This window comes from Sturnira hondurensis, unplaced genomic scaffold (genome assembly GCF_014824575.4).
Source record: "Sturnira hondurensis isolate 20B ecotype Veracruz unplaced genomic scaffold, ASM1482457v3 Scaffold0022017, whole genome shotgun sequence".
Taxonomy (NCBI): Eukaryota; Metazoa; Chordata; class Mammalia; order Chiroptera; family Phyllostomidae; genus Sturnira; species Sturnira hondurensis.
This window is the reverse complement of record NW_028094648.1, coordinates 5,003,732-5,031,703: the sequence shown is the minus strand read 5'-3', so window position 1 is coordinate 5,031,703 and position 27,972 is coordinate 5,003,732. Positions and strand designations below refer to the sequence as shown.

At 40.8% G+C, this 27,972-nt stretch overlaps 2 protein-coding genes and 1 pseudogene across 5 annotated transcripts in view; all 3 read left to right on the top strand.

Annotated features, from left to right (window-relative positions):
- CEP135 (centrosomal protein 135) overlaps positions 1-1,757 on the top strand; it is a 61,112-nt gene extending 59,355 nt beyond the window's left edge. For all 3 annotated transcript variants that reach the window (XM_037034169.1, XM_037034172.1, XM_037034170.1), the window contains one exon: positions 252-1,757. The gene's annotated coding sequence lies outside the window, so the exon portion shown is untranslated. The remainder of the gene's footprint in view (positions 1-251) is intronic.
- Positions 1,758-8,952: 7,195 nt separating this feature from the next.
- Positions 8,953-9,813, top strand: LOC118978639 (ferritin light chain-like; annotated as a pseudogene).
- A 5,774-nt stretch (positions 9,814-15,587) lies between these two features.
- The window catches only part of CRACD (capping protein inhibiting regulator of actin dynamics), a 241,544-nt gene continuing 229,159 nt past the window's right edge, over positions 15,588-27,972 (top strand). Inside the window, exon 1 of one of the 2 annotated variants that reach the window (XM_037034088.1) lies at positions 15,588-15,896. The gene's annotated coding sequence lies outside the window, so the exon portion shown is untranslated. The remainder of the gene's footprint in view (positions 15,897-27,972) is intronic. The other variant, XM_037034085.1, reaches the window with a different exon arrangement.

Below are 27,972 nucleotides of genomic sequence, written 5' to 3'. Positions count from 1 at the left end.
AACATGCCTTGATTCCAGTCATTCTTTTAGTCCTCGTGTGTTTTGATGTGCTGTGGTAGTTTGAAGGGAATATCTTCTTGAAGCAGAGAACAGTACTTCTTAAACCTGAAATAGAACTTAATTGTAAGCAGAGTTTTATTAGAGACTATAATTTCATTGAAAACATTACTGAATTTCAGTTTTCCATGCTGTACTGAGTAACTTGGGTGTTCATTTTTCTCTTAACCCACCTTTTCCCTCCCCACTTTCAGAATGACGACTTTCAACGAGCGGCTGTTCGGGCTTGGTAGAGGACAGAACAGTAACGATGTATTTGAAGTTCCTGAAAATCATGAACATTGATACAAATTCTACCTCTGTCAACTTTTATTTAAATCAGTGAATATTTATGTTAAAAATTGGTGTAAAAGAGCTATATCTGTGTATATTTTCATACATATGACAGAACAAAATATATATTAATAGTGCTGATGTTATATCTGTATTTTTATTATTCCTGACTTAAATTACTCCTCAGAATGTATTTATACTGTGAAATAATATAATGTATTGTTCACATTATGCTTTAATAATCTTTTTCTTAATGAGCCATGATATTTGTATATAAATATTCTTATAGTACTTGTTTTAATGTGTTTTGATGTGTTTATAACCCATAACTTTAACACATGCCCAAAGGATTATTGACTTTGATGTCATCTAGTCACACTTAACTTTTTTGCTCTGAATGTTAACTTAAGTACTTGCCAATTTGCTGTCTATCATTGAGGGGAATATATTCAGGTCCATTCTTACAGTAGCAGAGGTCTTGATAAAATAACGATTCCTATATATAATTTGTTACTGCCAACCAGAAGAACTGTGATGGAAAAGATACATTCATATATTAAATGCAACATTATTTTCACCATCATGTGGACTCTTCACAAAATACAAATGTTATCAAAAATCAAACTAAAGCAGTGTTCAAACTATAAAACCGTAGAACAGAAATTCAGGACTTTTTTCAGTAAATAAAATTCTTCACTGTATTAATCTAAAATTTCATAATATAAAAGTGTATGGGGTAAATATAGTAAAATATTTGGCTAAATTTCCAGTATACATTCAATTAGATTTTTGTTTCTAAACTCATACGTTGTAATTTAATCAGCCTTCCAGAATGGTATGTAAGCACTGAACTGTGACATATTAATTAGAAAACGACTTTTTTACAGTTAAATTTTAAGGTTTTAATTTTAAGGAATATAGATGTATGCATATATTAATAAAATAACAGTAGTATAAAATAGAAAATTGGATACAAAAACTAATCGTGTTTGAACTATACACATTTGAAGAAAATCCTGTTCTCTAATAAATTTAATTATGATTGAAAAAAAGACTTTTAACATAGAAAGTGGAAGGCCAATTATTTGATGATACATTTTGTTTCCTCTTGCGGCTTAATAGAGTGGAGTGTGTGTGTGCATTTGTATGTACCTGGAGGTGGGCAGTGCTCTTTCTTAAACTACTGCACCGTGCGTGTCTGAGTTTCACCCTTGCAGCAGTTGGGTCTGTGTTGGGTGTGGCGTGCCGTACTTTGCCACCATCTCTGTGATTTTGTGTATCCATCTCCTTTGTGTGAATCCATGTATTATATAGCAACATATAAGAAAAAGGGAGTATTTGCAATGTCCAATGGAAAATCTCTTAATAAATATATGTGAATAAAATAAAAATATTTTGCCACCTTTTCCCCCAAAGCAACAGCTGTAGATATTTTGTTAGATGTGTTTTATTTTTAATGTTTTCTGTAATTAAAATATATTTCTTGACATAAATGTTGCTTTTATAACTATGGTACTCCAGCTTTCTAAAATTAGTTTTATCTTAAAATACTAAAGGTTCTGAACTTTTGTAGGTGTTTTTAATTTGTTTTAAATTATGGAGCTTGACATAGATTTTCCAGTAAACATTCCAGTCAGTTTATCTTCTCTTTCTTACACTAGCTTTTCAATAATTTTGGCAATATTTGTAATTATAAAATTAAGTAGTTTATTCAAGTCAAACTTTCTCATGGTGAGATGTGGAGAATTCTCTGAACTTAGGTACCAGGCAGTTTTGTTTTGTTTCTGTTTTTTACTGACTTTATTTTCAATCATTCAAAATATAAGAAATTAAGTTACAGTTTCTGTTTGAACTTCATCTACAAAATGGTTAAACAGGTTCGTGTGTGCACATTTTTCTCCCTTGCAAATGCTTTTTGTTGAGAACTAGCACTGCCATCCATCCACTGTGCCACCAGCTCCCTCACCTGTTAAAATTTATCACACATCTGATCTCATACCCCTCCCAATTATTAGAATAATTTAGCACCTGGTACACTGACTTTCTACCATTAATTGTAGCAGTATTTTTATGTCAGTATTGTCTTGGAACAATGGTTATTGACCAGGCCTGCACATTGGAGTTGCCTGGACAAATTTAATGAAAAACTAATTTCTGAAATTTACCTCATCCAAATACATCAGATACTCTAGGAGTTAGGTATGGGTGGTGGTTGTTTTCTCTCTCTGGATTCTAATGTGTAGCAGGAATTTACAATGCTAATTGAGAAACTGATCCACCAAATTGATGTCATGACTCACTAATGAAAGCAAGGCTGTAAATCTTAAAATTACCTCCAATATCTCAACTTCTGGCATCCTACTCACCCGTTTCTAAGTCACACCATATATTAATTAGTGCCTATTCCAACAATTCTTGACTACCAGGATCTCCAGTTGATCTCATTTCCTGTCTCTTGCCTGTAATTCCATCACTCTCCCTTTCCTCTTCATCTAGCAGAGACATCACTTTCCTTGCATGTACCCTGAATAATCTTGTCCCTCTGAACTGAACACTCAAAGCTTGTTTGTTTCCAACTACTTCACCTACTCTGCATCTGCACCCAAACAGCTGAATGAACTCGGACGGGGGAAGAGGGAGCCAACCATGCTGTGTCTTTTCACTTAAAATTTATAGTGTCCACAGCACTGTGACAGTCCTAATACATTTTAACCTCTCCCCAAGTATTTCACACCTTCTCTGCTCAGAGCTTCCCTAAGTATTTCACACCTTCTCCCCAAGCATTTCACGCCTCCTCATTCTCAGCTTGTTTATTTTTTCACTGAGAAAATGGAAACAATAAGAAAAGGACTTTCTCAACCTTTGGACCTATTAACAACACATCTGTATCCATATAACTTCCTTCCCTCCTATTATAATATAAACCATCTCAACTCTCCAGTTATTCCACCTAGTTGTGACCAGGACCATTTCTTCTACTTGTCAAGCTCTCGCTGTTTCCTATATATTGGCAGATGTGAGACTACAGGGTCAGAGACAGAGCTCTCTGTTTCCCATGGCACAGTAAGCAGCATAAGCATCGTGTTTGCACCAGTTCATCCTAATCTCCCAAACCCCAGAGGGACAATATGGGGGCACCTAGATGAGTATGCGTGCAGACGTTCTCATCACAACCTAGGAACACAGAGCTTAGAGAATCTGCCTCTCATACAGCAAGCAACCAGTAAACCCACTCTCCTTTCCAGAAGGAGGTGCTGCCTTATCCCTCAAGGCTGCTTGCTGCAAACACTGCTGAGAAATAACCTGGGTCAAGATTGATCAGGGTCTTGCATTCTTGGCCTACCCACAACAGAAATATACAGGGATACTCGAGGGTCCATAGCAAATTGTCTTTCCCAAGGATAGTCCACCCTTTGACCAGATAACATACTTAGCCAGACTTGAGCTCTCGTGTATTGGCCACCCTGCTTAATCTGATCAACATGCTGGGATCAAACCTGTTCAATGTGTTTCATATAGTATTAGTTAAGGTTAATATCAATAGGATTTCAAATGGCAGGAAGAGACCAACCAGCAGTAGTGACCTCAATCATGACTTCTAGGTTCCCAGCCAGCCAGTTGTAACTTTCAAAGGTAGCACTGGCTATTATTTTAGGCATCCAGGATGTAGTCTAAAGCCAATCTTTTAATTTTATTTTGTTGTTATTATTATTATTATTATTTTGAGAGAGAGGAAGAGAAGGAGAAAGGGAAAGAATCATCAATCGGTTACTTCTCACATGCCTGCAACAGGGGACCTGGCCCGCAACCAAGCCTGTGCCCCGACCAGAAATTGAACCAGTGACCTTTGGTTGCACACATTCCGCTGAGCTACAGCAGCCAGGGCTAGAGCCAGTCTGTTATCCATTATCAGTCATGCAGTTTGGACTGGCCTGCTACCTCTGGTGTCACTGCCCAAAGCATCCCTCATCCTCAATGGAGAAACAATCCGTAACTATCTCTCCCACATGCAAACCGGCAGGCCAAGGGGTCACAAGTTACTCCGTTTAGAGAGTTGTCAAACTTGACTTGGATCATTGTTACACTGGTTTGGTAAAAAAACATGGGCCATGTCGCTGAGTAGTTGCAGCCTGGAGAGCTATACATGGCATAGCCAGAGTCTGCTCAGCAGCCAGAGCATGTACATTTGCACAGTATCAATCAAGTTTTTTAAAGCGTGTGCTGGTCTTTGTGTTTCTACATGTGCAAGGCAGAGTCCATGTTCAGGAGCTGCCCTTGAGGGTGTTAAGCATAGCAAAATGGCTCCAAAGAGGCCATGCCCACATGAGTTTTTCTGTTTCCATAGCACATGGACAGGGATGGCAGAGCAGTCAAAATGCCAGCCACTGCAGTTTCTTGACAGCAGCAGACCATATGATTTTTGGCCGGCTGCAGTACAGGCTCACTGTCGGAGACAAAGAGAACGTTCACTGTTATTAGTCTGGGCCCCACTCAGAGAATGCTGATTTGGGGATTAGCTGATACCAAGGACCAAACTGAATGCCCAAGTGAGGTGCGTACTGTCTCCAGTTCCCAAAAGTCCAACAAGGAGCTGAACCTCTTTTTGGGTGGTGTGGTCCCAGAGGTACTGCACCTTTTCCTGAGGTGCCGGAGGAATTGAGTCTTGTGAATCTGCCCACATAGTTCCAAGAAACTTCAGTTGACAAGCAGGACACTGAATTTTGCTGGTTTTTTAACAGCGACCCCTGCTGCTCTAAGTGTGACGGTCAGGAGTTTTGAGACGGACGTTTCCAACTTGCCAACCAGCAGGGCATCATCTGTAGGGTGAAAACTTCGAAGTCAGAGGGTAGATCAGCACACACTGAGTCCTGGCTCCCTCACTAGTGGCAAGTGGCAGAGAGTCTGTGCATCCCACCAGCAATCTCTACTCTCAGCCCCTCCCTGGTCGGGATAGTCCCCTCTGACACAGGATGGGTGTAAGCATCCAAATACCGCAATTCCTGTGCCTCATTCAGATGTGCGAGCAACAATGCTGTGTTGGATTAGTCCGAAGGGCCTCCTCGTAAGGCCACGTTAACTTCCTTCCCCCATTCAGAACCTTGTCCAAATCCCATCATTGGTGATTAGGTGATGGTGATTAGGTGCCTAGATCCTTGGGAACGCCCCTCCCTCTGCAGTTACTCAGTATATTCATGCAGAGTTTGTATGGCCTTCAGGCTTCCTTGGGGAGAGAACCTGTCACAGTCAGTTGGTTCCTTAAAAGTATCAAGACTTTCTCTTTTTTCTTCCAAAGTATTTATTTTATTTTTTATTTTAACTGTTGTTCAGGTACAGTTTTCTGCCTTTTACTCCCATCCCAGCCCACATCCCCAGCCCACCCTGCCTCCCTCCCATTTCCACACCCCACTGCCTTGTTTTTGTCCATGTGTCCTTTATACTTTTTCCTGCAAACCCTTCCCCTTTCCCCCTGAATTTCCCTCCCTTCTCCCCTCTGGCCACTGTCAGCCTGTTCTCTATTTCAGTGTCTTTGGTTAGATATTGCTTGCTTGTTTGTTTTATTGTTTAGGTTCCTGTTAAAGGTGAGATCATATGGTATTTGTCTTTCACCGTCTGGCTTATTTCGCTCAGCATAATGCTTTCCAGTTCCATCCATGCTGTCACAAAGGGTAGGAACTCCTTCTTTCTTTCTGCTGCATAGAATTCCATTGTGTACATGTACCACAGTTTTTGGATCCATTCATTTACTGATGAGCACCTAGGTTGCTTCCAGCACTTGGCTATTGTAAATTGTGCTGCTATGAACATTGGGGTACATAGGTTCTTTTGGATTGGTGTTTCAGGGTCCTTAGGATATAATCCTAGCAGTGGAATTGCTGGGTCAAAAAGCAGATCCATTTTTACTTTTCTGAGGAAATTCTGTACTGTTTTCCATAGCGGTTGTACCAGTCTGCAATCCCACCAACAGTGAACTAGGGTCCCCTTTTCCCCACAACCTCTCCAGCACTTGTTTGTTTCTTTCTTTATGATAGCCTTTCTGACTGGTGTAAAGTGGTATCTCATCGTGGTTTAAATTTGCATCTCTCTGATAGCTAGCGATACTGAGCATCTTTTCATGTGTCTCTGGATAAAAACCCATTTGATATAGCAACAAGAAAACAAAATACCTAGGAATAAACCTAACCAAGGAGGTAAAAGACCTGTACTCAGAAAACGGCACAACACTGAAGAAGAAATCGAGGAAGACACACACAGAAGGACTTTCTTGAGTTCGGGAAAGAGCAGGAAGGGGACAGCAGAGAACGCAGAGGGAGAGAGGCAGCTCCTCCTCCTCAGTAAGCAAAGCTTTGCATTGACGTCCACTTTCAAGTGGCTGATGGTGGCCCAGACTCCACAAAGCCAAAATTCTGTATCCTTACTGCTGACACAATTTGTCAGCTTTGGAGACCCCCTGACTCAGTGGTCAGAGTTAAATTATCTTTTGACAGGGGTCTCTGGGCTTACTGTCCAATTATCATGATGATACCCTTTTTAAAAAATATATTTTATTGATTATGCCATTACCGTTGTCCTATTCCCCCCCTTCATTCCCCTCCACTCTGCACACCCCCTCCTCCCATTCCCCCCTTTAGTTTATGTCCATGTGTCTCAAGTTCTTTAGATTCTGTATTTCCCATACTATTCTTGTCCCCCCCTGTCTATTTTCTACCTACCGTCTATGCTACTTATTCTATACCTTCTCCCCCCTTCTCCTCCTCCCACCCCCCCTCTAACCCTCCATGTGATCTCCATTTCTGTGGTTCCACTCCCAATTTAGCTGTCCTCTTAGTTTGCTTTTGTTTTAGGTGTGGTTGTTAATAGCTGTGAGTCTGCTGTCCTTTCACTGTTCATATTTTTTATCTTCTTTTTCTTAGATAAGTCCCATTAATATTTCATATAATAAGGGCTTGGTGATGATGAACTCCTTGAACTTGACCTTATCTGAGAAGCACTTTATCTGCACTTCCATTCTAAATGAAAGCTTTGCTGGATAGAGCAATATTGGATGTAGGTCCCTGCCTTTCATGACTTGGAATACTTCTTTCCAGCCCCTTCTTGCCTGGAAGGTCTCTTTTGAGAAATCAGCTGACACCCTTTTCTTATCCCATGTGTGGAGGAGAAAGCCATTCAGGCAGCTCCTTTTAATCCCCCCCTCATTGCTCAGCCTCTAAGTATTCATTAACAAGTAGGACAGTCGGGGATCCCTATTTCCTCCCCCTTACACTTGGGTGAAGGCGTTCACTACTTCCCATGCAACCTTCTCATACCCTGCAACCTCATCCTTTCTCTTCCAGATAGCCTATCCCGTCAGCAGCCTATTCTTGCTGCCCAAACTCTGAGGAACTGTGAGCAGTGTGAGATATTTGCCCTACTCCCAACTCAGCAAATTAGCCTGCCACCGGGTCATGAGTGCAAGCAGAAGATGAGCGACTTCTGGGTCAGAAACAAAACTCTTTATTACTGCAAGCAGGCAGCATGAGTTTTGCACCTGTTCCTCATGTCCCCAAATCCCACGGGGACCAGGCAGGTAGGCCTAGATGGATGCTGTGAGTGTGGTGGGTTTACATCACAGCTGAGGAACTGGATGCTCCTCTATGGGGGACTCCCAGCAGACCTGCTGACCTTTGCCTTGGAGGGAGACATTATCTTTTTTATATTGGACGGCAAACAAATCTGCCCCCTGCTCTGGGATGACACTGTATCTCTCAAAGCTGTATAAACAACCTTGAAAAGATAGTCCAGAATGTAAACTGTCAGTGCCTTTGCTAAAAAGACAGACAGAAACAAGAGCTCTGTAGAGAATAGTCTCCCAACACTAGTGATTTTTTAAATTTTATTTTTATTATTTTTGCTGTTACTGTTGTTCTTGCTCACTTTTTTTCTTCCCCCTCCCCTCCCCACCCCCAGCCAATTCCCAAACTGCTGTGTGCCCATCAGTTGTACACAAATGTTAGTCCTTCCACCATCTTTCATCCTGTCCCTGCAACCTCCTTTCAGACAACCATCAGTGTGTTTAATGTTTCTAAGCTTCTGTTTCTATTTTGTTTATTAGTTTATTGTGTTCATCAGATTCCACACGTAAGTGAGATCATGTGGTATTTGTCTTTCTCTGATGGGTTTAATTCACTTTGCATAATTTTCTCCAGGTCCATGCACGCTGTTGCAAAATGTAAGAGTTTCTTCTTTTTTACTGCTGTCAACCAACAAGTGCTGGTGAGGTTGCGGAGAAAAGGGAACCCTAGTGCCCTGTTGGTGGGAATGCACACTGGTGCAGCCACTGTGAAAACAGTATGGAATTTCCTCAAAAAACTAAAAATGGAACTGCCTTATGACCCAGTGATTCCACTTCTGAGAATATAAACCAAGGATCCCGAAACACCAATACAAAGAAATATATGCCATTTTATGTTTATATTAACATTATTTATAACAGCCAGGATCTGGAAACAGCTTAAATGCCCATCTGTAGATGAGTAAATAAAAAAGTTATTTTTTAAAATTGAGATGTGTATGTTTCTACATAAAATGTACCATTTTAACATCTCTCAGGTGTACAATTCACTGGCATTAAAACACTCACAACTACAGTGTCGTCAGCGGTCCTGGGATCTGTCTCTTGCTTCAACAGGGTTTGGACGGAACAGACCTAGGGACGCCCCTCCTTTCCAACTCCCTTCCATCTTCTTTTTTAGCGACCATCTTCGAAACCACCTCAGCCTTCCTCAGCCTCCGAGACCAACCGGCACCGTTTTTTCGACCTTAATTCTTCACTGCCGAGCAACCATGAGCTCCCAAATTCTCCAGAATTATTCTACCGAGGCGGAAGCGGCGGTCAACCGTCTGGCCAACCTGCATCTGTGGGCCTCCTGCACCCACCTCTCTCTGGGCTTCTATTTCCACCGGGACAATGCGGCTCTGCAGGGCGTGGGCCACTTCTGAGAGTTGGCGTAGGAGAAGCGCGAGGGCTCTGAGCATCTCTTAAAGCTGCAAAACCAGCGTGGTGGCTGCATTCCTCTCCAGGACGTACGTGGCGAAGCTTTCCCAAGATGAGTGGGGTAAAACTCAGGATGCCATAGAAGCAGCCTTGGCCTTGGAGAAAACCCTGAACCAGGCCCTTTTGGATCTGCATGCTCTGGCTTCTACCTGCACAGACCCTCATCTCTGTGACTTCCTGGAGAACCATTTCCTCCAGGAGGAGGGGAAGATCCTCAAGAAGATGGGCGACCACCTGACTAACATCCGCAGGCTGGGCGGCCCCAGGCTGGGATGGGAGAGTATCTCTTCCAAAGGCTCACCCTCAAGCACGACTAGGAAGCCTTTGGAGCCCAGAGGCCTTCAAAGGGCCCCTCTGCATTTCCCTGATGTCTGGCTTTTGTCTGAACCTGATAACCCTGGAACCCTTTCCCATGCATTGGACCAAATGGAAACAGTAAAGCTTTTTGCAGCCAAAAAAAATCCACAACTATCAGTTACCCATTTCCAGAACTGTAATATTATTTTAGTATATGTGCTGCCAAAGTGAGCACCAGAACTGTAATATTATTTTAAATGCACTGCTGGCTTGCATTTTCTAGAATTTTATTCAGAGTTTTTACCTGTGCTCATAGGTAGGAGGGACCGCAGTCTTGTTTTGCGGAAAGCAGCAGCGCTGTCTGGCTTTGATTCAGCTCCCGGGGCGCGCACTGAAATTTCTCCTTGCCCAGACTCTGAAACCTTTTGCATGGGAACTCCTGGCACTTGGAAAGCTCATCACTGACTCATGAAATCAACTGGGGAAGGTATATTTTTATAGGAAAATATTTGACCACCTTTTCAATTTCTATTACAAATATTGATCTATTGAAAGTGTCTCCCCCTTCTTTAGTTAGTTTTGGTAATTCAGTTTTTCTGGAAAATTGATTTCATCTAGATTTTTAAAAATCTATACCTTAGTCACTTCTCTTGAGAAATCTTGATTTTTGTTTATTTCTTCACTGATTAACTAGGACTGGACACTTTTTTCTCCTAAGAATCAACCTTTTCTTTTGTTGATCAAATCTGCTGTTTGCTTTGTTTTCTCTTTCCTTAACTTCTGCTTTACTCCTTTCTACTTTCTGCTTCCTTTATTTTTGTTTTCCTTCTGGAGTTATAAGATTAGTTTATTTTTTATTTACTAATGTATGCAACAGAGGCTACAAAACTTCCTCTGAGAATCTCAAGCTATGCTGGGGTTTTGGGTCACACTTCTGTCATTGCTTTCTAACTAGATTTTGCCCGTGGTTGTGGATTATTCCTTAAATGGGATCACTAAATGATTCATCATCTAAACTGGGCACTTTTGCCAGTGAACTGTATCTTTTAGGTCAGGAAAACAGGTGTAAGCCAGGACCATTCTGGTCAAACCAGAAAGTATGGTCACCCTACTTTTAACACAAGTTATTTAGAAGGGAGTTTTAAACTTTTCACATAAGATTTTGTTGGAAATAGCTAATTTAGTGAATGTTGATAAAAACTGTTGTTTGCATAGATGTTTTTTGAAATCTATTGAGGTTGTATTGATTTTGTTTTTTTGTCTAAAACCTCATTATTTTTTTCTGACTGTTCTAAGAGGTTTTATATAGAATGAACATTTTCTATCTGTTGGGTATACATTTCTTGATATCTTTTAGATAAACATCTTTTTTTTGGACAGAGCAACAGAGATTTATTTTATCTCGGCTCTACAGGCTTGGAAGTCCAAGATCAAGGTGTTGGCAGGTTTGGTTCCTGCTGAGGATTCCCACCTCGGCTTGCAAATGGCCTCTCTCGCTGCCTTGTCACGTGGTCTTTTCTAGATGAACATCTTTCAGTTGCTAATTCTCCATTTAGTTATCTTTGTCTAAGTGACATATCAATTTCTGAGAAAAGCAAAAAAATTCCCATTATGAAAGCAGCTTCTTGACTTTTCTTTGTATTTCACTCTTTGGCTTAAGTAATTCAAAAACTCTATCGTTAGATATGTAAAGTTTCAGGACTCTTATGGGTATTTTTTTTAGCTTGTACCTTTTAGCATCTGATACTTTTTACCTTCAAATCTCTTCATCAGATATTAACATTGCTACGTACACTTTCTTCTTTTTGTAACAGCTTTATTAGTACATAACTTATATTTCTCCATATAATCACACATTTGAATTGTATGATTCGATTATCGTTAGTATATTCAGAGAGTTGTGCAGCTATTACCACCACCAAACATGCCAGCATCCCCGAAAGAAACCCCATACTCGCATAGAGTTGTTCACCATTTCCCCTGGCTCCTCTCCACCAACCGTGGATCTGCAACTGTCTCTATACATTTGCCTGTCCAGACATTTGCTATAAATGTAATCATATAACATGTGGTCTTTTGTTTTGACTCCTTTTCCTTAGCATAGCATTCTAAGGTTTACCCATGCAATAGCATGTATCGGTACTTCATTCTTTTTTATTACGAATAATATTTCATTATATGGATATACCACATTTTGTTTAATCCATCCATCAGTTGAGGGACATTTCAGTTGTTTCTACTTTTTGGCCATTATAAATAATGCTAGTATAAACATTCGTGTATGCATTTGTGTGGATATATGTTTTCATTTCTCTTGGGTGTATACCTAGGAGTAGAACTTCTGGGTCATATGGTAACTCCGTATTTAACAATTTTTGGAAGTGCCAACCGTTTCCCAAAGTGGCCACACCATTTTACATTACCATTGGCAATGTATGAGGGCTCCGGTTTTTCTGCGTCCTTACCAGACTTGCTATTGTCCTTTTTATTGTAGCTGTCTTGGTGGGTGGAAAGTAGTATTTCATTATACTTTTGATTTACCTCTCCCTCGCCGTTGGTAAATGGTGTTGTGTAGCTATCATTTGCTCCTTGGCCATTTGCATATCTTCACTGAAGAAATGTCTATTGAGATCTTTTGTCCATTTTAAAATTGGGATGTTTGTCCCTTTAATTACTAAGTTGTAAAAGTTCTTTATATACTCTGTATACAAGTCCCTTGTCAGATACAGGATTTGAAAATATCTTTTCCCATTCTGTGGGTCATATTTTCACTCTCTTTATGTATCATTCACTCTCTCTGTATCATTGCAGCAAAAAAATGTCTTTAATTTTGATGTAGTCTAATTTCATTTAGTTTTTCTTTTGTTGCTTGTGCTTTTGGTGTCATATCTAAGAAACTGTTGTCTAACCCAAGGATGTGAAGACTTACTCCTATGTTTTCTTCTATGAGTTTCAGTTCTCACCTTTAGATCAACAATGGATATTGAAGTAATTGTTTTATTTGGTGTGATATACTGGTCCAGTTTCATAATATTTTTCCCAAGCTTCGTTTTTTAGATGGATATCCAGTTGTCCCATATGTGTTCTTTTTGTTAGTATTTGCCTACAATGCTTTCCCATTACTTTATTTTTAGATGCCAGCCTCACTTTGTAATTCAGAAGTAAGATATGTGAGATACAACAGTTATCCCCATTTTACCGATTTGAGGAAATGTCCGTGGTGAATTATCCAGGGACTTGCCTAGGAACAGAGAGGCAGCACTATGGATCGGAAAGTTGTTCTCATTCTTTCTCACCCCACCTCGCTCACCTTGAACTCAGCTTATTTACAATGGCCTGTTGCCCGGAGTAGCCAGGAGGGAACTGCTGGCCTTATGCCTGACTAACAGAAACTTTCAAAATGATGGTATACTTCAATTTTCTCACTTGGAAGTCAGGGCTTTTGAGAAGGCACAAAAGGGTTCTGAAAGAAGCTGCAAGGGACAATGGAACTACCTCCTATACCACAGTATTTCTACTACTTTAGCCTTTCCTATCGTTTTCTCTTTATTATCCACATGCTTTTTTTGCCCACTCAGCCTATCAGTCTCTCCTCCCAGCGCGAGTGTTTACTGCTGTACTCCTTTCCTGAGCTCTGAAAATATTCCCTGCGAATGCAGGAAAATGGATGCCAAAGCAAACCCGGTGCAGTGTAGACTCAAGAGGCTTCGTTAGTCCGGGTCTAACTCGGGCTCTCTCTTCTTTGTCTTTATTGACGTTTTGATCAGTTTGTTCTTTGTTGTGGAGACTGTCCTATGCATTGCACAATGTTTAGCAGCATCTCTGGCCTCTACCCACTAGATGCCAGTAGAAGCATCTGCCAACCAGTTGTGACGATCAAAAATGTCTCTAGACATTGTCAAACAGCTTTTAGTGGAAAATTACCCGTAATTGAGAATGACTGTTTTAGCTATATAATTAATATCTCACATCCCTTCTATAATCCTCACATAACAAATAGATGGTTACATATTTTTAACATGCCCAATGTTCTGCATTCTTCTCTTGCATTGTATTAAGGTCTCTGAAAATATGTCTTAACTGAAAGGCAGTTAGCTATTTCAACAGTGGACTGGTACCTGGTTTGATGAGCCACAGTTTTTTATAGCCCCATCTGCAGTAGTGATGAACAAATGCATTTGAAAAGTGAGGGGAAAACAGACCCTGTCTAGAATGGTGCTTTGACTTCTGAGGCCTGCAAGACACAAAGTCCACCTAGAAAGCTCTAATATGAGTTCTCTAGAACTCTTTCAATATTTCAAGGGTGTATAATTTGGGATACCTTGCCCTGCAAAATCAAAAGACAGTAGACCCAAACTTGATTTATGTAAATTTTAATTTTTATAGAGTGTGTTCTCTTGTAGTTGACAAATCTACATCACGAAAAAGACTCCGGTTATATGTTCTACATGGATTTAATTTTGAGTTTTGGGGAACGTTTAGTGCTTTGTATTAAACCAAAAGTGACTTGCCTAACCTTCACAAAATTTTTCATTATTCTTATTAGGAATAAAGCAGACATACTTTAGGATGTGTAAGCATTGAAAAACTGAAAGATACCTATATTCACAAAAATACACAACCATATTTTATGCTGGTATTAATTTAAGTGTTTTTCTAGACCCAGTTGGGTAAGGTAACACGCATCACATCTTTGCAGTAACAAAGTTGCTTCTTCTAAGTCATGCACCTACCTTAAAATTATTAGTCCTGTTTTTGGCGTTGAGACATCTGGATCAAGATTGAATACCTTTGGGGGTTACCTTTAATCTTTTGCATCTTTGTCATTGAGGTTTTTTTGCTTTGTTTTAAATTTCCTGCTTAATAATGATGTTAAATTATTTTTAGCATCTTTGCATGAATAGTGAAGGGAAAGATCACCAGAAACTGATTTCCTGATAGGACAAGTCTCAAGGTCTGGGCAGCTCTTTCTAAAAGCTATTCTTGCTAAATGTTAAAATATAGCACAGTATTTTGCAGAAGTAGATGTTAACAGGATGAGCTTGACCCGAACCCAGGAACTCAACTTGACAAGTATAGCCAACTACAAAGAAGAAATCAACATGTAATTAACCAAACAGTGTGTACACAGACACTAAACCTCCCTTCTCAGAGACAAAACTTTGCATATGAATGCCCTGTCTCCTTTACTTGCTGCAAGCAAATGAAACTATCTAAGGACAACCACATCTGGCTCTTGACTACAACACTCCAAGCCCCCAAACCCTTGAGTTTGGTAACACATTGAAACCCTTGAGTTTCGTAACAAAAAATATGGAGAAAAAGTCTCAGTATTTCCAGTGAGGCCAAAAAAGGAACAGATACATATTTTCTCTGAAACATCAAAGTCAATATCTAATTTCATTGCGGCTGGGGACAATCATGCTGAATGTCACTGTCACTTAGTTCTAATGTACCGCGACTCAGCAAAGCAATTTCGAGCTTTTCTGTCTCTGTGTGGCATCTTTCAACTTGTTCGACTTTCAGGAGTCCCAGTGCTGTTTCCCATCGTGGGGGCTTTGCAGGTCGAAACTCCCTCTGGAGTCCAGATCGCTCTGACTCATCTGAGGTACCAAGGGTTAGTATCTAGGTTAGTCTCTGACTCATCCAGGTACCAAGGGCTGGATGTGCATCCCGTAGGCAGGTGACTAATAGTCCAGGGGTCTTGCCCTATGTAAGCCTCGCAGTGAACCCATTGCAATAACTTCAGAACCCACGCGTTCGGATGCCCCTTTGGCGGTCCCCTTGCAGTGGTGGGTTGGGCATTGGTCAATCCCATGCCCTTCCCTGTGGACAGCTACCGGTTTCTGGGCACCCTCTAGTAGGGGCCGTCTGGTGCGCGCCACTCCCGGTGGGCGCCAGAGGAAACTCAGAGCGAGCGTTCGGCGCCTCTCGGCGGCGTACGGCGGTCCAGGGGCGAAGCCGGGCGGGGCCGCGGCGCGGGTCCGAGAGCCCGAGGCGCCGCCGGAGCATGTGACCACGCCGCGCGGGGCCGGGCGAGCAGTGCCGCGCGGTGGCGGCGGCGGGGAGAGCAATGGAGGCCGCGGCCGCCTGAGAGGCGGGTGCGCTCCTGGGACTGCTGTGCGGGCTGCTGGTGTTGCGGGGCCGCAGTCGCGGGCAGTCGCATCCGCCGCCTGCGCGGGACCGCTCGTCACTGTCCAGCCGCTCTACCAGCCTCGGCGCCGGGCGGGGACCTCAGGTGAGCGCCCTCTCGGGCCGCAGCCGGAGCCAGACAATGGGGGTAGCGAGCGGGCTTTCCCCCTCCACTCGCGGTCCCGGGCGGGGTCACCGGGCGGGGTCCCCGAGGAGCTCCGGGATTCCCGACCTTGACCTTGCCCTTGCCCTGGAAGCGTGGGCTTGGCGTGGCCCGCCGTGGACACTCCCCGAGCAACCCTCGCGTGGCGTGCGCCGTTTAGGATCCCACTCGAGGGAACCTGCGGACGGGCAGCGAGTAAGGGAACTTGCCGAGAGCGTGGGACCTTTTAATTCCTTCTTTCCTTCCCGCGCCGCGGGCTCCGGTCCTGGGGTCCCCAGCTTGGTCCGGGTGGCGGCGCGGGACAGAGCGAGACCTCAGACCTCGCCGTCTGGGATCTGAGAGGTCAGCCCTCAGATCCGACCAGGGTCAGCCCTCTCCCCTGCTGGGGCTGCATTGCTTTGTTTAACCTTTGCCAAGTCATTTCGCACAAAACCTTGTTGCCCCAATTCCGAGGAGCCCCAGTTTGATGGCTGGAACGAGACAAAGGTTTTCCCTGTTTACCGAGGGCTGGAGCCAGGAGATTACACGTTGCCAGTAGTGTAAAATGTGTTTTCCTTATCTTCTCCCAGAGGTCTGGCTATGGTTTTCCTGGTTCTGTAATCGTCCTTTCTTGCAGAGGTCTGTAGTGGCGAGATTGCACCCCCTAACCCTATGGACCGGGTGGGTGGGGTACGGCCTTTATTCGTGGTTGTCAGTAAACAGAAGGGCTGACGTTCACACTTGATATTAGATATTCTCAGCATAGAGACATCAGAATCATTAACTGGATTCTGGATTTTAAGAGAGAATGTGTATATTTAAAGACATTTTTGGTTCCTTGGATGTGGGGAGGGGGGACAAAACGTAGGAACTATGACCATGTGTTGTGAAATTTTAATATGGTTTTATGAATAATAGCCGGAAAACTGTTCTTGTGTAGGTGGGGGCGTGTGTGTGTGTGTGTGTGTGTGTGTGTGTGTGTGTTGAGGAGAGCAGGGTGATGGAGAGGGAGTGGTTAGAATACAAAGGATAAGGCATTTTTAGTAAGATTCTCAGTAAATTTCCTGCAGCAAATTTTTAATTCATTAAGTTGTCATCAAATCATTGTCTCCCTGTAAAAATCACCTACAGCAGTTGTTGAATTATATATAAAATGGCTAACAGTTATTTGGCATTGTTATGTGACTTAGGAATATGAATAGAACAATCAGTTTTGAGTAATTTTTAAAAGTCAACAAAGGAAGGACACCTTCTCTGCTACCACCTTCACTCTGTGAGAAGACTGAATCCTAGTTCAAGATATTCAACAGAAAATTGCCTGTAAGAAAACAAATCCAAAGGCAGGTTTTTAAAAGAAACATTTGGGGAAATGCCTGTTATATAGATGACATGGTCGTGCTATAGACGACAGACCAACTTAGGACTGCGAAGGGAGAGCAATCACACTGCTACATCACCCCGTCCCAGCGTTATTTAAGAAAGTATATTCCTCAAAACCTTATTTTTACAGTCATCTCTGACACTGAGAAACTTTTCCTCTAAAGACGTAGCGTACTTGGCGCTGGATTTGGAATCAGGAATGTGACACAGACTTAACTTATTTAGGCAATCAGCGTGAGGAACAAAAGTTGCGGTACAGAAGTGTACCTCGTTTTGTTGAACTTGGTTTTATTGCACCTCACAGGTGTTGCTTTTTTTTTCTAAACAAATTGAAAGCAAGGCCCTCCACTTGCACAGGGAAGTGGTGGTCTGGAACCAAACCTACACTATCTCCAAGGTATGCCTGTAGTTCTTTCTGAATTATAATAACCTAAGTTATTATTGTTACTAGATGAGGAAGCTGCATTTGACAGTTTTCTCTTACACAATTTTAGAAAAGCTAATTGAAATTAATATGAGATTTTCCAGGGCAAGGGATGGCCCTTCAGGTTTGTTTGTTTTGTAGCCCACATTTCTAGTCTGGTGTGTAGTAAGTATTCAATACAAAAGGATGAATTAATTTAAAATAAAATACAAATGGGTAAAACATGTATAAAAATCAAATTGGATTATTTTTTTTAGTTTAATGGGGGTCTCTGGTGTGCCAAGAACTGTGTGGAGTGTTTCCACGTAGTTTATAAAAGGCCTGCTGGCCTTCCTGTTTTCATCAGATTTGATGTGTGTGTCTATGATGGATGGAGCCTCTTGGGTGGTATTAATGATCATCTCATATAACTCCGTAGCACAAAGGAACATTTCACTTGTGATATGTACATATACTTGCTCACTGTGGCCTGTGGGGAGGCAGGGCAGATACTATCATTCCTGTTTTGTAGGTGAGGAAATCCAGACACAGAGAGATTAAATGACTTGCCAGTTCCTTGCCACTGAAGCAACAATGCCAGGGACCGACGCTGGCTCTCACGCCCAGTGCTTTCACCTCCCAATCACCCTGCCTTCTCCCAGACAGGCCATACCGCCCGAAAAAGCGCTCGACCATGAAGCTTCATGAAAAAGTCTGTCTTTTGAATAACTTTTATATAAGGAGAAGTTTCATTCTATGATGTAACACTTGTGAAGTGGTTAAATGTGCAAGTTCTTCAGTCAGGTGACTAAATTTGAACCCTGAATTTACCAGTTACTAGCTGCGCCTCTTTGGCAAGTGACTTAATCTGAGTCCCAGTGTCCTCATCAGTGCAATTGGGAAGTGATAGAATCGACCTTACAGGATATGGGGGAAGATGAAATGAAATAGTGTATGTGCTTGGCACAGTGTCTAGTAGAAACTAAGCATTCAGTGTCAGGTAATTATTTTTGTTTTTATTATAATATAAAGCGCTGGTTTAAAACATTTTTTGCATAGTAAGTGATATGTTTATTTTGCTATCCAGTGTATAGATACATCATAAATGTGTTTAATTAAAAAATATATCGTGAATCAATGCTGGAATTTTCTCTTTGCAATGCATTCTTATATTATCCTATTTTATTTAGAAATGCTGTGTGAAATCCACTAAATGACTTCGATCCCATTAAGGATTATCACCTGCAGTTTGAAAAACACTAATGTAAAGGATAGTATGGTTAAGTTCATTAAAGAAAAATCTTACTGAATTTTTATGTTTTTCCTTCTCATGATTTACAACATCAGTTGGAATTTGAATATTAAATTATACTGAGTATGAGTTATTAAACACTTCTTAGTAATGATAGCCATTTGGTGAGTGTTGATTATGGGCTAGGTGCCGTGCTGCTATTAACACACGCTTGCTGATTCATTGCTCAGAGCAGCCTGTAGTTGGGTCATGCGTTTCTATTTGATAATTGAAATTAAGACTCAAAGAGGCTTTACAAACTTGCCCAACATCATAAAGTGAGAGGTGAATCAAGAATTCATGAGTTCTGTTTGGCCCCGAAGCTCTTTTCTTTCCTCCATACTCTGTTCTGATATTCTCTCACAGTAGTTTCTAATCTATCATTTCTTCAGATAAATTTGAGTGGCAATATTGAGAATTTACCTATTGTGGTACATCTTTTATTCTTCCCTTTGAAAGAACCCATTTGAAAAAAATTGAACTTAGTAAATAAAGTAAGAGGGTATACTAGGTAGAGTAGTAACTTATTTTGACTTCGCTGGTCTTTAATGTAAATATTTTAAAATAGCTTCTCAGGTGTTTATGGTAGAGTCAACTGATTGGTCAGTTTTATCGAGCTCCCAAAGGTTTAATGTATCTTCAGAAGAGACATGAAAACTATGTAACTATAGGAAGACTTCATTAGGAATGATTGCCAGCGCTTCTTAAGGCTCAAAATGAAGACTTCAGAGCTACACAGGGCACTTGATGGTACATTGATTTGTCATAAAATCCCCAGGCAGTGTTTATTTTGTAAAATACTGGTAAGAAAACACCACTAACTGTCCTGTTAATTGTTTTTGTATTTCAGTTTTTGCAAGTGTTTCTTAAATTTTTTGCAGTATTTTAATTTTGAATTTATGGCCTTTCCTGCACTTTCCTCCTATTTTAAAAATATTGAGAAATAATTAGAGAATGTTAAGGAAATATATTTTATTATAAAAAGTTCTTAGACTATACAAGTAGATGAGTGTAACTGATAAGGGAAAGACGAATTTCACTGTTTCTCATTCAAACTGTATCTTACAGGTTGACTCACACGTGGTCTGGTTTGTGTATTGCCTCTAGGGTATGCCCTACACATAAGATGATTATCAGGTGCTTGCTTTTGCTTTACAGTTTCTATGGCACGGAACTTTACGCTGGACGTATGTTAAAAGAGTTTATTTGTTGAATTAAGGTTAGTCTTTTCAAACTGTTAATTTTGAAATCAGAGTTTGGGTAGATCATGATGATATTTTAGACACACACCAGTTTCATGATTTATAAATGTGGTTTGAAAACCTTTCTTTCTCTTAATCAATCATCATTTTGTGTTAAGATTAGATAAGAATGAATATAGTTTTGTTTATTGTTATCAGATTTCACGCTTAGGTTAGCCCTCAGAAAATTGTTTTGCCCCTAATGGAATTGTGTATGCAAATGTAGTAAGCTTACATTCTATGTTTATTTTATTATTTTATTCCTTTTGCCTAACACTTAACCCTTAATGGGTTGGTATGGTTTTTGTGAGCACTAAGAAACATTTCAGCAATTAATTGTTGGCTGTAATTTTTATATTCAGGCAGATATTAAACTCAGTAACCACTACATTCTGTACTACTTTTATTCTTGATGTTGGAAATTCTTAGAGATAAGAGCAAAATCAATTTAGATATTTACTTGTACAAATGGCCTTGAGGCAGATACGTACAAATATTTTAGGTTCGTATATAGGTATGATTTCCACAGATATATGAGAAGTACAAGATCACAAACTCTTCATCCATAAGTTAAAAATTATTTTAAGTAACTTTGTGGAAATAAAAATAACAGTAAAAATCTTGAAGAGATGTTGAATGCCTTATAGTCACATGTTATCAGAAATATTTAAGAAGCCAAATAGCACAACCATATGTAATAGCTTTTATGTTCTAGTAAGTTTGTATGTGGAAAGGTGATTTCACTTAAATTATCAAAAATGAAAAGCTGAAATATTTTCAGATTTTATTTTATTTATTTATTTTTAATTTATTTTGAGAGAGAAAGAGAGGGAGAAACACAGGGAGAGAAGCATCAATGTGTGGTTGCCTCTCGCCTGCCCCCAACTGGGGACCTGCAACCCAAGTATGTGTCCTGACTGGGAATTGAACCAGCAACATATCAGTTCACAGGTTGGATCTTAATCCACTGAGCCACACCAGCCAGGGCTATTTTCAGATTTTAAAATCTTCACCAGTTCTTTGATAAAGTTGTTTCCAAAACCAGCATGGTATAATTATTAAGCAATTTAGGAAAAGATAGAGAAACTACATCCCTGAAACACTTTGAGAAATATTTAAGTTGGAAGTAAGCACTCAGATCAGTAGAGGCAGATTGTGAGAATAGAATTCAAGAGCATATAGCAGCTGCTAAGAGGAATTATTTCCAATAACAAGAGAGAAAGGACAACTTGCTCAAAAAGGTGTTGGCTTTTACCAGGGAAGGTAAAAAACCCACACAGAGCCCACTGTCTGGGCCCCACTCACCTGGTGAGGTATTGGCTGGCTCTAAGAGGGAGAGGGGAGGGGTGCAACAGAGTAACTTAGTTATTATTGAAATCTAGGATAAGCTGGATTCAAGAAATAATCAGTGAAGATTCTTGTATATAATTGGTAGGTAGCTCATAGTTTCTTCACTTGGGAGAAATCAAAAGGAAAGGCCATGGTCCCAAGATTCCTGTTTTGGGAAGAGAAGGCATCACAACTCCATTGTCAAAGCTGTATATGGTCTCAGTTGGGGACCACAGCTGATGTTCTTAGGGAACCTTGTGACAGATTGAACAGAGCTGATAAGATACTGCTGATGAATTCCAGGCTTCCCTAAATGATTGCATTTTTTATTTTCTTGTGAAAAGTTTTAAATACATTTAGTGACTTTTCGTCTGCTATAGTATCATTGTGACAGACAAGACGAACCTTCTTGGCACTTACGATGAAGCTGCCCCAGCAATATTTGTGATGTGTTGACTGTGCTCTAGAGTTAAAGAGGTCAGGGTCACAGGTTCAATGCCCGGGAAAGCCCGTTAGCGTAGCTTTGTTCTCTCATCTCATATGGTACTCTTCACCCAGACCAGCCATCTGGCGTAGGCAGATCATTGATCACAAAGGAACGAATAAGGGAGACATTGTGGGAGGAGCAGCATGAGTCTTTCTCAATAGATGTTGAGTAACTGGGAAAGCAATCCCAAAAGCACGTGAAACTTGCGTTATTTATATTATCTTAACATGTAGAAGATAACATAGTCGTCAAATATTTTTGTCATTTCTGTTAAACTCTCATTTTGACAATTGTTTTTCAAGTTAGGATTTTTTAGAAGTCTCATTCATTCAGCAGTTGTACATTCTCCTGCATGGTCTTAACTTCCCTCTAGGTTTGTAGGACAGTGGCCGTGGTGGGGAGGGCAGGCGAGTCTGCAAGTTGGAGCTCAGACCGCCTACTCAGCTGTTCACAGACCCAGTGCCACTGAATTTTTTAAAAATGGGGAAAAAAGCAAAGGGCCATTTTGAATGAGAATAAATACACTGAGAATCTTCAGGGACACATTTTAGAGTTTTTCTAACTATTCCTAAGCTACAAATCTCATGTTCCCTTCATTAAAATTATGTTTATTTTTCAGAGAAATGCCAGAGGTCATCTAGACCTGTTCTGTCCTATAAAGTAGCCACTGGTTCCATGTGGCCGCTGCTCATTGAAAAATGGCTTGTGCACATTGCTGTGTTAGATTGACTAAAATATTTTTAAGATTCATTTTACCTTTCACTCTTTCAAATATGCCTCCTAGAAAATTAAAAATGATGTACATGGCTCACATTTCTGGTTTGCATTATATTTCTACTCTCCTAGACCAACCCCTCATTTTACAGATAAGAAAGCTAAGGTTCAGAGGTTAAGTAACTGAGTTGAGTTCTTTCCATCGCCTGTAATCTCTCCCTGCTAATAGGTTAGGTACTCAGGCAGATGGATCTCTGAACCATTAAGGACCATTTAGTGCATGGCAGTCACCATATGTTGCAAGATCTGTGCCTGAGTCATTGTGTATTAGGTGTGATGCTGGTTGGGGTGTGTGTGTGTATTTGTGTGTATGGGCATATAAAGGAGCGGGAGTTTGTTTTCTTTATAATACTGATGTTTAGGCTCAGTTTTACCTCCCTGTATAGGCCAGAGGCCCTACAGCTTTATTTACTTCTAAGGAAAGCACATTAAAATATTAGACGCTAGCAGTTGTAACTCTGGGATAAATAAGATATGCTGCTCATTTTAATGGATGCTTTTAATATGTATTTCTTATTACAAAGATTTCATATGGTTTTAAATGAACCTTGATGGGAAAGCAGCAAGGTTTTCAGGCTGTATGTCATTTGGATGGAGAGAGCTGAGTGAAGAGATATTGCTTAGCCTGTGTTCTGAAGAAAGAATATGAGCAGTTAGTTACTATCTTGTAACCTGGGATTCTCTTGATGGTTCAGTACTGGGCTGGTGCAAACCCAGAATGTTTTTCAGTTTTGTGAGAATAAGGGTCTCCAGTCGGCAAAGATAAGAAGGGAGAAAATCTCAGGACCAAATTTGTTGTTTGTTATTTATTTTTAGTTGAGATTTTTGTTTTCTAAATCAATAGAGGTAGTTAAAATTAACATCTTTTTAAAAATATATTTTATTGAAGCCCTGGCTGGTGTAGCTCAGTGGATTGAGCGCGGGCCTGCGAACCAGACGATCGCGGTTCAATTCCCAGTCAGGGCACATGCCTGGGTTGCAGGCCAGTTCCCAGCAGGGGATGCACGAGAAGCAACCATACATTGATGTTTCTCTTCCTTTCTCCTTCCCTTCCCCTCTAAAGATAAATAAATAAATATTTAAAAATATATATATATATATTTTATTGAACACACTATTACAGTTGTCCCATTTTCCCCCTTTATTCCTCTCTTCCCTGCACCCCCCTCCCACCCACATTTCCCCCACCCTTAGTTCATGTCCATGGGTCGTACATGTAAGTTCTTTGGCTTCTCCATTTCCCATACTATTCTCCACCTTCCCCTGTCTATTCTGTACCTACCATTTTTACTTCTTATTCCCTGTACCTTTCCCCCATTTCAAATGAACATCTTAAAGACATTTTCTTTTTTTTAAACACTTAAGTTTATTGAAATCTCATTGAATGTTTTTTTAAAAATATTTTATTTATTTATCTTTAGAGGGGAAGGGAAGGAGAGAGGAAGGAAACATCAATGCATGGTTGCTTTTTGTGCATCCCCTGCAGGGAACTGGCCCCTGCCAGAAACTGGCCTGCAACCCAAGCATGTGCCCTGACTGGGAATCAAACCACGATAGTCTGGTTCGCAGGCCCGCACTCAATCCACTGAGCTACACCAGCCAGGGCTTAAAGACATTTTCTTGATGTAGCTTCGGATCTAGCCTTTCTTTTTGGCCCATGCAGAGTTTTTAGTCATTCAGAGTCTATCATCAGTGACCCAATGACAACTTTGAACAAGGACTTTGTAAGGGAGCCTCTGATACTTCAATTAATTTCATCATCCATACTAGATAGTAATATGTATAAATTTAGGCTTTAGGAAGGGTGTTTTGGAGGTTCAAAGAAGATAAGTGACTAATTCCAGAATAGTGGCTTATAAAAACATTTCCAGATTATCATTTTTCTATGCTTTTTGTCTGTTAACAAACAACCCCTGTTGATCCTAGGTACAGAGAAATAAAACAACATAGCAATTTGAACATTCCTATGAATTTAGTAGCCCCCAGAAAGTAATTGTCCCCTGTGGTATGAAGTCTAATGCGAAGTACCATGACCATCCACATCTCACCCAGCCCAGTCGGCATGAGCCCAGTTTATGGTGTGTCAGCGCACACTTACCGAGCACACACGTGTGCTGGGCACCAGGGGCATGGCGTGAAAAGAACAAAGGTGCGTGGATGCAGATCATTCGAATATGGCAATAGTAGATATCAGACCAAAGCATTCAAAACTTTTGTCTTCATTTCTAATTTGGGTAAAGAATGTAGCATTTTTGGAGAATGAATTTTACAGAAGCGTTGTTGTACAACAAATGCATTTTGATTCATATTCTGTAATGCACTAGTGATTTCATGTGCTGTCCTGTTAAATGTCATGTCCCATTTCTAGCACTAACTGGTTTTTCCCTTTGGGTCTCTGGGACAGTGAGTTGGGATACTGGGATGTTGGCCACCCCATTGGGAATCTCACTGAACACGTCGGGGTAGCACAGTCCCCTGTTTTCCCTCCTCCTCTTCTGGGTCCAGGTGTTTATACCAGGCCCCATGGAGCTGGTAGTGAGTATAAGGATGAAGGCCCCAGAGTCTAGTAAAGAGGAAAGACACCGCAGAATGGAGAGTGTGCTGTGATAGAGGGTCAGAGCGCTGTGGGAGCTCATAGGAAGGAGTGAGTATTCTGGTGAAGAAGGGTAGAATGGAGACGTAGGGAGGAAGCTCACAGAAGAAGTGATATTTGAGCTGGGTCTTGAAACATGGGTAGAATTTTGGCAGGTAGAAAGGTATTCTAGAGGTAGGGAACAGAGTGAGCAAAGATCTGGAAGCGTGAAAGCCTTGCTGAGGTGCTGAGGTGGCAAGAGCATGGGGCATAGAAGGGAGCGGCAGGAGACAGGACTAGAAAAGGGAGGCAAAATTTGGAGAGATTGAAAGGCAAAGAAGGCTGACATTTTTTAGGCAATGGGGAGCTATCAGAAGTAGGGAGTGCCATGATCGTGTCTACTTTGGAAGGCTGACTGGGAGTTAGCATGCCTGGTTCTAAGGTCAGCTTTCCCTCTAGCCTCATGACCGTGGGCAAGTCAGTTCATTTCTCTGAGCCTAAAATAATCTCATGTGTAAGATAAAAGGTATGGGCAAGGGTTATTCTGTCTGTCGGCAAACAAATACAGTAGGTGCTAAGGGCCTAGTCTGTGCCAGGTGCTGCTGCTGGGAGCAAACGCAGGGCCCCTGTACTGTGGAGATGATCTTCTGGTGGGAGAGACAGACAGTGAACAGTAAGCAAGTAAGTGTGTAAGCGCGTGCTAGGTCGTGAGAAGTGCTGTGAGGAAAGTACAGCTGAGAGAGTGCAGTAAAAAATCGTGCTGTTTACAGATAGAGTAGCCCAGGGGGCTTTGAATGAGGTGGAAGAAGTCTTGGAAATACTGGGAATCTCTTCCAGATCTCAAATCATAAGTATAATTAACTGAAGGGCTATGGGAATTCAAGCTCTTCAACATTGATTTAAACTGATTTCCGTATAGATGCTATTCTTACAGTTTTGATTAATCCCACCAATATGGTTATTAATGTTTTTAGCACTTCACCTTTTATATATAACTTGGCTAAGCACAGCACAATCTCATTTTAGAAAACAGCCTCTTTAGTGTTCTGGAAAAACGGTGGCCATGTGAATTCTGCCTGACTCCTTCAGTACATTATCCATCTAAGACCTTTGTGGCTTTGGAAGGGGGAGGGTGCTAACCTTTACCAAACCAGATGTGGGCAGTTGCTCAATATATTGAATAGCTCTTCTAAGTTATTTTAATATAAATTAAAGTTAAGTGGGAGCTCTGGGATAGCCCTGTTTTAATTAGAGTCGGAATGCGTCTTAGGAGACCATTTCTGCCAGTTAAAATCGTAACAGTGGCACTACGATTTTTTAAAAGAATCATTAATAAGCCGGGTGTTTCCTGAGCTCTAAAGTGTGACGCGTAGATGATTCTCGTCAAACCAAGTGAAAAGCTGCAGAATGCAGACATTCATCTTTGGCCCCAAACTGTTTTCTTGGGGATGGTAATCCGCGGGAGAGTATGTGTAAAACTGACTTGTTCTTATATCTGAGATGCTACGTTGGGAGACCTGGACTTAGCGTTTATTGAGGACCATTCCCATAGAGTTTTAAATTGGTGCCCCAGAAATTGTGTCTGCAGGTTGGGAAGCGACAGTGGAATGCTATACTTTCAGAGATAGTGTAAAATGTGACCCCTGACCTTATGCTCGCATAGAATCCAAGCTACATTGTTGTGTTTCCTTGCCTAGTAGTTTACAGCCAGTGGAACTGGCCCTGCCTAAATTATGTAAATCATTCTATGAGCCTTACAGGGTGTTGTTATGGAACTAAGTGACTTACACATTTGGGGTTTATGCATGTGTTTTTGTTCTTTCTTCACTTTTCCTTTCACTGAATATAAATGTATCTCCTGGGTCTTTGGTTCTGCCTTCTGGTTGTTTATAATCCCTGCCCTAGATTACTTCATTCTGCCATTCCCTGTTGTTATATGATTTATCTTTTAAAAATTAAATTCTTATTATAATTCTCTCATGCATCTGTCTTACTCAAAATGTTTAGTTATTTGGTATAGAACTGAAGGAAAGAAAGGAAGGGAAGGAAGGAGGGTGAGAGGAAGGAAGAAGTCTGTTTAGACACTAACAGATCATGTTAGTATTTGATCTACTTATATCTGAATTTTTAATACTCTGGTTTTTTCTCAAATATTAAAATTTTTATTATAGCAAAATATATATATTAATAACATAAAATTTACCATTTTAACCATTTTAAGTGTACAGTTGGCTGGCATTATCTACATTCAAAGTCGAACAGCCATTGCCAGCCACAACCCTTTTCCAGAACTTTTTCATCGTTCCAGACAGAAACGCTGTACCTGTTAAAAAAATGCTCATGTTCCCTAGTTCTGATTCTACGTTCTGTGAATTTGCCTATCCTAGATACCTCATGTAAGGGGGATCGTACAGTATTTGTCCTTTTGTGGCTGACTTATTTCACTTCATAGAGTGTTTTCAAGGTTCATTCATGTTGTGGCATATGTTAGACCTTTCTTCCGTTTTATGGCTGAATGAGATTCCATCTTATGTACATAACATTTTTAAAAAATGCATTTATC